General features: G+C 41.7%; 1 protein-coding gene across 1 annotated transcript in view; it reads right to left on the bottom strand.

The window, feature by feature from the left end:
• The window catches only part of MAGI2 (membrane associated guanylate kinase, WW and PDZ domain containing 2), a 1,406,679-nt gene that overhangs the window by 6,237 nt on the left and 1,390,190 nt on the right, over positions 1-10,252 (bottom strand).

The raw sequence follows: 10,252 nt of genomic DNA, 5'->3' as shown, positions 1-10,252 counted from the left end.
TGCAGGTTTCCCCTCCAGTGGTGGTTTTACAGCTCACTTGTGCAAATACTAAAACTGAAGTAACTAGTTCCTACCACTGATTTTCTAAAACTCCCTCATGAGCAAGTAGGTCACAGTGTATGCCTGCACAGCTCTTAGAGGTGTTTAAAGTAACTTTTTAAAGAAAGGTCTTTCTTCATCAGGAACAATGACCAAGGCCTCTTCTGTGACCCCCAAGCCTACTAAGCCCCAGGCTGCCTGTGGCCCCTGGATGACTGCCCTTAGGTCCCCACGTCCCAGGGTGGTGCTGGGTGAAGGGCAGACCAGGCAAGAAGCATAGACTGCCATTATTGTGCTCAGCTCAGGAGTCCCTGGGTTTTGAGGATCTCTGTGGATGGACTGGTTTTTCTTCTCCACGTTCCTTTCAGCCTTTTTCTGTAGACTCATGAGCTGTTCTTTCCTCCAGTAAAGAATCCTGGCTGTCCTTCCCTTCTCCTCCAGGTGCCATCACCTCCATACTCCCAGTCAAACTGCTGATCCCGGGCCCCCTGTGTGGACAGATTTTCACAAAGCTTCCAGACACACAGTCTGGAGGGCAGCAGAATGACCACCTATTTTCTCTTGTCAAGGTTTGAGGGATCTTATCCAACACCACGGAGGTCAGGCACCCTGGTCTCGCTTGGTCTTGTGGGTGGCATGCCTCCTCCATCCACCAAGGGATGAGAATGGCGCTGGAGGAGGGAGGGGCCACGGGACCAACTGATGTTCATACACTTGCAGAGGAGGGCCAGCCACTTCAGCTTGTTTCTGAGAAACTGCCAGAGATGATGTTCATGCCCACTCAGCACATGACCATGCCTTCCCACCCAGAGGACCTGCGTGGCCACGATGGGTGCCTGTGGCCCAGGAGATGGCCTCAGTCATCAAGCACCAGACCTACCCCACTGCCACCTTCAGCAGATGCCTGGGGGAAACTTTTCATTAAACAAATGTTTATGTTAAGCAGATCTATGCACTGAAAATATACCTGTGAAAAAAGCAATATTCCTGTCTTCATAAACTTTACTTTCAGAGTTGAAAAGACAGAAAATTAATACACAAATAGGCAATGGTAATGAATCTGGTATGAATCAGTACAATGCAGAGAAGTAAGGTTAGGCAAGGAGATGGAGAGAAATTTGGGTGCTATTTGAGATAAGGTGGTCAGAGAAGGAACTTCCCAGGTGGTACAGTGGTAAAGAATCCGCCTGCCAATGCAGGAGACATGGGTTTAATCCTTGGGTTGGGAAGATCCCCTGGGGTAGGATATGGCTAACCACTCCATTATTCTTGCCATAAAAATTCCACAGGAGGCGGGCTACAGCCCATGGAGTCACAAAGAGTCAGACATGACTAAGTAAGCAGGCACGGTCAGAGAAGGCCTCTGTGGTGAGGGGACACTGAGCTTAAATGCTGAAGGGCAAGTCATGTGAGTAAAAACAGAACAAGAGCAGAGAGAGGGTTTGGCATGTTGGAGGCATATACACAGAGTTGGGAGGCAGAAGAGAGAAAAGCTGGATCCATGGGGCTTCAGTGGGGAGTCTGAATTTTATTCTAAGTGTGATAGAAACCAGAGGTTGGTCTCAAGCAGGAGACTGATATTTTAAAAGGCCAATGGGGCTTCTGTGTGTGGAATGGATTATAAGTGGAATCAAGATAACCAGATAGGAGGCTACTGTGAGGCCCAGGCGGGAAATGATGGGGCTTGGACTAGGATGGTAGTGATGGAGGTGGAGAGAAGGGGCTGAACTCTGGATAATTCTGAAGATAGGTTAGACCGGACCTGCTGATAGGTTGGATATTGGGTGTGAGGGAGAGAAGAGCCATGGAGGACCCAAGGGTTTCTTCTGTATTTATTCATTAGAAAATGCAATGACCTTTATGCAGGCACTGGAGAGGTAGAGATTGATAAGACACAATTAGTGCCTTAAAGGAGCTCACAGTGCCCTGTTTCAGATTTATAGACTTTGGGGGGCAAGTACAACGTGCTATGAGGTGGGCAGGATGAGAACAGCTTGTTCTCTACTTGGGACTTAAGGGAGGTTTTAGTTTGAGCTTGAAGGCAGAATGAGTCCACTAGATGCAGAAAGTAGGAAAAATAGGAAAATTGGTTCAAGATGGCAGAGTAGAAGGATGTGCACTCATCTTCTCCTGCCAGAGCACCAAAATTGCAACTAGCTGTTGAACAACCATCAACAGGAAGACACTGGAACCCACCAAAAAAAGATAAACCCACTCAAGCACAAAGGAGAAGCTATAACAAAATGGTAGGAGGAGCACAATGACAACAAAGTCAAATCCTATACCTGCCAAGTGGGTGACCCACAGATTGGAGAACAATAATACCAAGAGGTTCTTGTACCATTGTCAAGATTCTAGCCCCTCCCCACCCCCAGGCTGGGGTTCTGGCCAAGGGACTGGAAATCCCCAGAGAATCTGACTTTGAGGCCCAGAGGGATTTGATTACAGGAGCTTCATGGGACTGGGGGAAACAGAGGCTCCCCGCTCTTGGAGGGCACAAACAAAATCTTGTGTGCACCAGGACCCAAGGAAAAGGAGACTGAGACAGACCTACCTGTAAGTGTCTGAGGGTCTCCTCAGAGGCATGGTTGGCAGTGGCCCACCATGGGGACAGGGGCATTGGCAGCAGCAGTCCTAAGAGATGTGTCTTGGCTTAAGTCCTCTTGGAGGTCACCAACATCCCTACTACAGAAGCCAACAGACTCCAGGACTGGGTTATCTCAGGCCAAACTAACAGGGAGCAAGCACAGCCCCACCCATCAGCAAACAATTGAGTTAAAGTTTTACTGAGCACAGCCCTACCCTCCAAGAAAGACCCAGATCCCACCCCACCCCCCAGCCAGTCCCTCCCATCAGGAAGTTTGCACAAGCCTCTTATCCTCATCCACCACAGGGCAGAAATAAGAACTACAACCCCATCAGCCTCCAGAATTAACACCACAATCACAGAAAGCTACACAAAATGAAAGAAATATGACTATGTCCCAGAGGAAGGAATAAGATAAATCCCTAGAAAAACAACTAAATGAAGTGGAGATAGGCAACCTTCCAGAAAAAGAATTCAGAATAATGATAGTGAAGATGATCTAGGATCTCAGAAAAACAATGGAAAAGATGCAAGAAATGTTTACCAAAGACCTAAAAGAACTAAAGAGCAAACAAATAGAGATGAACAATACACTGGAAGGAATCAATAGCAGAACTGAGGCAGAAGAACAGACAAGTGACCTGGAAGACAGAACGGTAGAAATTAATACTGCAAAACAGAATACAGAAAAAAGAATGAAAAGAAATGAAGACAGCCTAAGAGACCTCTGGGACAACATTAAATGCACCAATATTCGCATTATAGGGGTCCCAGAAGGAAAAGAGAGAAAGGACCCAAGGGAACATTTGAACAGATGATAGCTGAAAGCTTCCTGAACATAGGAAAGGAAACAGTCGGCCAGTAGCACAGGAGTCCCACGCAGGATGAACCCAGGGAGGAACACACTGAGACACACTGGAATCAGACTGACAAAACCTGAAAGACAAAGATGAGATATTAAAAGCAACAAGGAAAAGAAAGGCAAATAACACACAAGGGGAATCCCATAGGATACCAGCTTATTTCTCAACAGAAACTCTACAAGCCAGAAGGGAACGGCATAATAAATTCCAAGTGATGAAAGGGAATACTCTACCCAGCTAGACATCTTATCAAATTTAATGGAAAAATCAAAGCTTTTCAGACAAACAAAAGTTAAGAGAATTCAGCACCACTCAACCAGTTTTACAACAAAGGAACTTCTCTAGGCAGGAAACACAAGAGAAGGAAAAGAGCTACAAAAACAAACCCAAAACAACTAACAAAACAGTGACAGGATCACACATATTTCTAATTACTTTAAATATAAATGGATTAAGTGCACCAACGAAAAGACATAGACTGGTGGGTACAAAAACAAGACCCATATATATGTTGTCTACAAGAGACCCACCTCAGATCTATGGACACTTACAGACTGAAAGTATGGGGGGTGGGAGAAAGTATTTCACACAATAGGAAATCCTAAGAATGCTGGAGTAGCAATACTCATATCAGGCAAAATAGACTCTAAAACAAAGACTGTTTTAAAAGGCAAAGAAGGACACTGTAACAGGCGGGAAAATGGCGGGGCACAACTTTTGAAAGAATGACATAGCCCAAGAGAAGTGAAGTCGCTCAGTCGTGTCCAACTCTTTGCGACCCCGTGGACTGTAGCCTATCAGACTCCTCCGTCCATGGAATTCTCCAGGCAAGAATATTGGAGTGGGTTGTCATTTCCTTCTCCAGGGGATCTTCCCGACCCAGGGATTGAACCCAGGTCTCCCGCATTGCAGGCCTCCCGCCTTGTGGGCAGACACTTTAACCTCCCAATGACACAGCATAAACAGATTAGAATCAAATGGGAGCAAGATGGCAGACAAGACTAGACCTTGATCCTCAATCAGCAAGTGAAATGACAGTTCCAAGGCACTGTCAAAAGACCAAGGAGTGGGCGGTGGCCCAAATCCTGGAAATCTCTGCCTCTTCCCCAAAATAGCTGGAATAATCCTCCCACTCATTAGCATATGAAATCACCCAGCCTGTACAAACTAACCACACCGTATTTTGCAGCCGCACTCACCCTCTGCATGGCTCACACTGTCTGTGGAGCGTGCTTCTCTCTGAATCTGAATAAATCCATTTCTTACCTATCACTTTGTCTCTCACTGAATTCTTTCTGTGATGAGACATTAAGAATCTGAGCTTTATTAGGCCCTGAAACCAGGTACCACGGGTTTTGGGTTTGAGTTCCAAGCAGGATTTTGGCTGGGTTCAGGTCCCAGCCACGTGGGTTCAAGTTCCAAGCAGGGTTTTGGCTGGGTTTGAGTTCCAGCAGATGGGTTCAAATCCCAACCGGAAGTAGGAAGTAAACAGTTTCAACACTACATGATGATCAAGGGTTCAATCCAAGGAGATATAACAATTATAAATATATATGCACCCAACATAGGAGCACCTCAATATGTAAGGCAAATACTAACACACATAAAGGGAGAAATCAACAGTAACATAATAATAGTGGGAACATTTAATTCTCCACTTTCATCAATGGACAGATCATCCAGACAGAAAATTAATAAGGGAATGCAGCCCTTAAATGACACTTTAGACTAGCTGGACTTTGTAGTTGGACTAATTGGTATTTGTAGAGTATTCCATCCGAAAGCAGCAGCCTACACATTCGTCTCAAGTGTACTCGGAGCATTCTCTAGGATTGACCACATGCTGGGCCACAAGATGAGCCTTGGTAAATTTAAGAAAATCGAAATCGTATCAAGCATCTTTTCCGAACACAATGCTATGAAATTAGAAATAAAATACAAGAAAAAAAAACAAACCTCTAAGAAACACAAACACATAGTGACTAAACAATATGCTGCTAAACAACCATTGGATCACTGAAGAAATCAAAGAAAAAAAACCCAGAGACAAAGGAAAACAAAAGCATAATAGTCCAAAACTTATGGGATGCAGCAAAAGCAGTTCTAAGAGGGAAGTTTATAGCCATACAATCTTGCCTCAAGAAACAAGAAAAATCTCAAATAAACAGCCCAACACCTAAGACAATTAGAGAGAGAAGAACAAACAAAACCTAAAGTTAGTAGAAGGAAGGAAATCATAAAGACCAGAGCAGAAATAAATGAAATTGAGACAAAGAAAACAATTGTGAGGATCAATGAAACTAAAAGCTAGTTCTTTGAAAAGATGAACAAAATTGATAAACCTTTAGCCAAACTCATCAAGAAAAAAGTGGAGAGGACTCAAATGGGCCTGAAGCCCATTATACAGATTGAAGTAAGCCAGAAAGATGAAGACCAATACAGTATACTAACGTATATATATGGAATTTACAAAGATGGTAACGATAACCCTACATGCAAAACAGAAAAAGAGACACAGATGTACAGAACAGACTTTGGGACTCTGTGGGAGAAGGCGAGGGTGGGATGTTCTGAGAGAACAGCATTGAAACATCTATATTATCTATGGTGAAACAGATCACCAGCCCAGGTTGGATGCATGAGACAAGTGCTTAGGGCTGGTGCACTGGGGAGAGCCAGAGGGATGGGATGGGGAGGGAGGGGGGAGGGGGATCAGGATGGGGAACACGTGTAAATCTATGGCTGATTCATGTCAATGTATGGCAAAAACCACTACAATACTGTAAAGTAATTAGCCTCCAACTAATAAAAATAAATGGAAAAAAAAATTAAAAAAAAAAATCTCCCAACAAACAAAAGTCCAGGACCTGATGGCTTCACAGGCAAATTTTATCCAAAGTTTACAGAAGAGTTAATACCTATCCTTCTGAAACTGCTGCAAAAAGTCACAGAGGAAGAAAAACATCTCAATTCATTTTATGAGGAAACCATCACCCTGATACCAAAACCAGACAAAGACACCACAAAAAAAGACAATTACAAGCCAATATCACTTATGAACATAGATGTAAAATTCCTCAAGAAAATACTAGCAATCTGTACTCCACAATACATTAAAAAGATCATACACCAAAAAAAAAAAAAAAAAAAAAAGATATACACCTTGATCAAGTGGGATTCATCCCAGGGATGTGAGGATTGTTCAACATCCACAAATAAATATGATATACCACATCAACAAACTGAAGAATAAAAAACATATGATTATCTCAATAGATGCAGAAAAATCTTTTGACAGAATTCAGCTCCCATTTATGATAAAAACCTTCCAGAAAGTGGGCATAGAGGGTACCACATACCTCAACATAATAAAGGCCATATATGAAAAACCTAGCTAGCATCATACTCAATGGTGAAAAGCTGAAACCATTCCCTGTAAGATCAGGAACAAGACAAGGATGCCTCTTTTCACCACTTTTATTCTACATAGTTTTGGAAGTTCTAGCTACAGCAATCAGAGAAGAAAGAGAAGTAAAGGGAATCCAAAGTGGAAAAGAAGAAGTTAAACTGTCACTGTTTGCAGATAACATGATCCTACACACAGAAAATCCTAAAGATACTACCAGAAAACTGCTAGAACTCATCAATGAGTTTGGTAAAGTTGCAGGCTATAAAATTAATACACAGAAATCTATTGTATTTCTATATACTACCAAAGAAAGATCAGAAAGAGAAATTCAAGAAGCAATTCCATTTACCACTGCATCAAAAAGAATGAAATATCTAGGAATAAAACTTCCTAAGGAGACAAAAGACTTGTACTCTAAAAACTATAAGATGCTGGTGAAAGAAATCAAAGAAGACATAACTAGATGGAAAGATATACCATGTTTGTGGATTGGAAGAATCAATATTGTCAAAATGGCTATACTACCCAAAGTACTCTACAGATTCAATACAATCCCTATTAAATTACCAATGGTATTTTCCACAAAACTAGAAGAGAAAATCTCAAAATTTGTACAGACACAAAAGACTCCAAATAGCCAAAGAAATCTTGGAAAAGAAAAACAGAGCTGGAGGAATCATGTTCCCTGACTTCAGACTATACTACAAAGCTACAGTCATCAAAATAGTGTGGCACTGGCACAAAAACAGAAATATAGATCAATGGATCAGGATAGAAAACTCAGAAATAAGCCCAGCACCTATGGTCAATTAATCTATGACAAAATAGGCAAGACTACACAATGTTGGAAATATAGTCTCTTCAACAAATGGCACTGGTAAAACTGGACAACCATATGTAAAAAAATGAAATTAGATCATTCCTTAATTCCATACACAAAAATAAGCTTAAAATGGATTAAAGACCTAACTTTGAAACTGGCCACTATAAAACTCCTAGGGAAAAACATAGGCAGAATACTCTCTGACATAAATCACAGCAACATCTTTTTTCAATCCATCTCCCAGAAAAATGGAAATAAAAGAAAAAGTAAACAAATGGAACCTAGTTAAACACAAAAGCTTTTGCACAACAAAGGAAATAAACAACAAAATGAAAAGACAACTCACAGATTGGGAGAAAATATTTGCAAATGATGTGACTAATAAGGTATTAGTCTCCAAAATTTATGAACAGTTTATGACTCTTAATAGCATTAAAACAAACAACCCACTCAAAAAATGGGCAGAAGACCTGAATAGTCATTTCTCCAAAGAGGATATACATATGGCCAATATGCATGTGAAAAGATGTTCAACATCGCTAGTTATTAGAGTGATACAAATCAAAACTATGATCACCTCACACTAGTCAGAATAGCTATCACCAAAAAAATCCAGAAACAAACAAATGTTCTTTTTTACTTAGCCATTTAAAAATGAAACAATGCCATCTGCAGCAACATGGTTGGACCTAGAGAGTGTCATACTGAGTGAAGTTGGACAAAAGGAGAAATATCACATGACATCCCTTATATGTGGAATGTAAAAAAAATGATACAAATTAACTTGCTTACAAAATAAAAAGAAAGGCACAGACTCAGAAAACTAACTTATGGTTGCTGGGGAGAAGGGATAGTTAGGGAATTTGGGAAGGTCATGTACACACTGGTATATTTAAATGGATAACCAACAAAGGCCTCCTGTATAGCACATGGAACTCTGCTCAATGCTATGTGCCAGCCTGGATGGCGAGGGCGGGGTGGGGGTGTGGTTTGGGGGAGAATGGATACATGAATATGTTTGGCTGAGTTCCTTTGCTACTCACCTGAAACTGCCACAACATTGCTAGTCAGCTATACCCCAATAAAAATGTTTTTGCTGTTAAAAAAAATTAAAAATAAATGTAGTAAAGAATATTCAAGAAAGCGGGGTCAGCAAGAGCTCAGTGGGTTGTGGAAATGGTAAGAAGTGCCCGCCTGGGCTCGTGATGGAGGAGGAGGTTGGGGAGGCAGACTGGGTGCCTAGGAACTGTGGGTACCAACTAAGGGGTGAAAACTTCAACCTCAAGACAGTGGGGAGGGTTTAAATGCAGGAGAGTGATAAGGGTGGTTCCCCCTCCTTCACTAACAAGTGAGTCAATTCACTGACGCTGGAACTAAAACTTACTGTCTGCTGCCTCAATCAGAGTATCAAGTTGTTTTAGAGTCCTATATCATGAAATGAAATTTCTTTTTATCTTACTGGTTTTGGCAAGGAGAAACCCTATAGCTCTCAGGGAAGACAAATACTATTAATCTTGCAGTTAATTAATAATAATTGAATATCTGCTGTGTCCCAGGCACTGTGTTCATTGCTGGGAATCCACAGTCAACAAGGATGATGGTCTTTCCCTTATGTACTTGTTATATGAGGCAGATACAGAACAAGTGATTTCAAATATGATGCATTATCAAAAAAGCATAAAAAAGTAAAGGCTGCTACAGAAGCATTTAATGGGGGAGCTGACCTCATTTAGGGGTTCAGGAAAGCCTCCCTGCCACAATGGTCTTCAAGTGAAAACTAGATTAATTATAGTTTTATTGTTAGGAGCAATATCATCCCCTATTTCCTTAATAATTAGGCTTTTTCTCTCAAGTGGTTGCTTCTCTTCCACCTTCAATCATGTTCAGTTCTTGCCTACCTTGGAAAAAGGAAGAAAAAACAAATCTCTCATGCGTACACACCTCAAACTAAGCTCCTCTGTTTTTCAGAGTCAGCCACACAAACCTGACTCCTGGTCATTCATATTTGCACACACTTATTTGTTTGCTCAAGTTTTGTGTTATGTGCACAGTGTATGAGGGGCTCCAAATAGACTATCCAAGCACGTGAGGAGTAAAGTAATGGAAGAGGAGGTGATGGTGAGCTTCTTCATTTGCAGGCATGTGAAGGAGTTCATTCATTATCCAGGTGTCGGGGAACCACTGGAGGGTTTGAGCCTGACTTTGTAATGTCAGTGTTCATGAACACCCATGAAAAAGCATGGATGGAGATCTAGAATCGAGGTGGTGTAGACTTAAATCCTAGCTTTACTACTGACTGGCTGTGTGACTTTGGGAAAAGTACTCAACTTGTCTGAGCCTAAGTGATATAATTACTTCCTCAGATATCTACTATGAAACTTAAAATTACCCAAACTTTTGTAGACATTAAACAAACATCTATCACAGCTTTTGGCACATAGTAAGCACTTGTAAGGAGAAGGCAATGGCACCCCACTCCAGTACTGTTGCCTGGAAAATCCCATGGACAGAGGAGCCTGGTAGATTGCAGT

This window comes from Cervus canadensis, chromosome 3 (assembly GCF_019320065.1).
Source record: "Cervus canadensis isolate Bull #8, Minnesota chromosome 3, ASM1932006v1, whole genome shotgun sequence".
Taxonomy (NCBI): domain Eukaryota; kingdom Metazoa; phylum Chordata; class Mammalia; order Artiodactyla; family Cervidae; genus Cervus; species Cervus canadensis.
Note: the sequence above shows the minus strand (reverse complement) of the source record. Positions and strands in the feature narration are given on the sequence as shown.